The sequence below is a fragment of the Sinocyclocheilus anshuiensis genome, unplaced genomic scaffold (assembly GCF_001515605.1).
Source record: "Sinocyclocheilus anshuiensis isolate Anshui unplaced genomic scaffold, SAMN03320099.WGS_v1.1 scaffold12, whole genome shotgun sequence".
Lineage (NCBI taxonomy): Eukaryota > Metazoa > Chordata > Actinopteri > Cypriniformes > Cyprinidae > Sinocyclocheilus > Sinocyclocheilus anshuiensis.
Window position 1 is genome coordinate 28,977 of NW_015555713.1, and position 1,891 is coordinate 30,867.

Genomic DNA, 1,891 nt, shown 5'->3' on the forward strand with positions numbered 1-1,891 from the left:
CAGTACACCCCTCACATTTTTGTAAATATTTTATTATATTTTTTCATGTGACAACACTGAAGAAATGACACTGCTACAATGTAAAGTAGTGAGTGTACAGCTTGTATAGCAGTGTAAATTTGCTGTCCCCTCAAAATAACTCAACACACAGCCATTAATGTCTACCCCTAAGGCCACAAAAGTGAGTACACCCCTAAGTGTCAGTATTTTGTGTGGCCACCATTATTTTCCAGCACTGCATTAACCCTCTTGGGCATGGAGTTCACCAGAGCTTCACAGGTTGCCACTGGAGTCCTCTTCCAGATGTTAGAGACCTTGCGCTCCTACACCTTCCGTTTGAGGATGCCCCACAGATGCTCAATAGTGTTTAGGTCTGGAGACATGCTTGGCCAATCCATCACCTTTACCCTCAGCTTCTTTAGCAAGGCAGTGGTCGTCTTGGAGGTGTTTTTGGGGTCGTTATCATGTTGGAATACAACTATGGATCATGCTCTGCTTCTGTATGTCACAGTACATGTTGGCATTCATGATACCCTCAAGGCAGCACTCGTACGTCTATTTCCCAAACACAACCTCTGGATATGACGCTGAGCACGTGCACTCAACTTCTTTGGTCGACCATGGCGAGGCCTGTTCTGAGTGGAACCTGTCCTGTTAAACCGCTGTGTGGTCTTGGCCACCGTGCTGCAGCTCAGTTTCAGGGTCTTGGCAATCTTCTTATAGCCTACACCATCTTTATGTAGAGCAACAACTCTTTTTTTCATTGTCTTGACTGTCGTAACCGAACGCGACGTGCAGTTTGAATGCTGAATGAAGGATGACAGACAGCCGCAGCGGAGATTAGAGTTTAAGTGAACTTGAAATTAACGACTTAAAAATTAATCTGTATCTCACATTAAACTATGGAACGGCTTCAGAACACTTGGAATATAGTGCAAGGATACTTTATGGTGCTTTATAATGATTTTGTGCCTTTCGTGGGGCTTAAAGGGGTCATATGATGATTCAATTAAGTTAAATTCAAGTTTATTTGTATAGCGCTTTTCACAATACAAATCGTTGCAAAGCAACTTTACAGCAAATTAAGTTTCTACAATATTTAGTGGTAGCTTATCAGTGGTGACTGTCAGTTAATGTGCATATGGCAGAAATGTACGGAAAAATCAATTAAAGATGTAATCAAACAGACGATGAACACTATTAACAGCAATTATTATATGATGCAATCAAACTTATAGCAAAATTTGGTAGTTCTGTATGTTGTTTCAGGGTTGGCATCATCTGAGGTCCTCTGAGGGGTTAACATCATCTCTTCGCAGGTGTTCTGGATTCAGACTGAGGCTTGTGTAAATCCTAGTTACCACGGGATGGATGTCAATCCCGTGGCAGAAACAGAGAAACAAAGAGACATAATTAGCGTAGCTGCTGTTCCAACCAAGCAAAATTTATTTGTTTAACCCAAGCTAAAGAATAATAATGTGCATTTGATCAGATATAACTGCATTAAAGCAAAAAGCCTACTGAACCTTTCATGTCCTCGTCGATACGTGGGAAGCGGTCCTGACACGATGATCGTCGTCGCGGGCGATGTGCTGCGCACCGTCTCGATCAGGCTCCTGAAGTCCCTCTTCAGTGTCTCGTCTGCCACAGCTTGGTGTCGTTAACCCCGGTGTGACGCACGACCGCTCCGGGGCTCTCGTCGCCCTTCAGGATCGCGGGTATCTACACAGAAACATCGAGAACATGAGCACCAAAGAAACAGTGGGTGTGCACTTTACCTTCAGCTATCATAGCACGGACGTGCCGGACGATGGAGTCTCCGACGATCGCAGCGTCGCGTTCCATCTCGCGGAGGGGAGCGAAGCGGTTCCGGGTGGAGATCTCGAAGACC

General features: G+C 44.7%; 1 protein-coding gene across 3 annotated transcripts in view; it reads left to right on the plus strand.

Moving 5' to 3' along the window:
• The window catches only part of LOC107672130 (nuclear body protein SP140-like protein), a 31,837-nt gene that overhangs the window by 24,856 nt on the left and 5,090 nt on the right, over positions 1-1,891 (plus strand). The gene's annotated exons all lie outside the window — the stretch shown is intronic.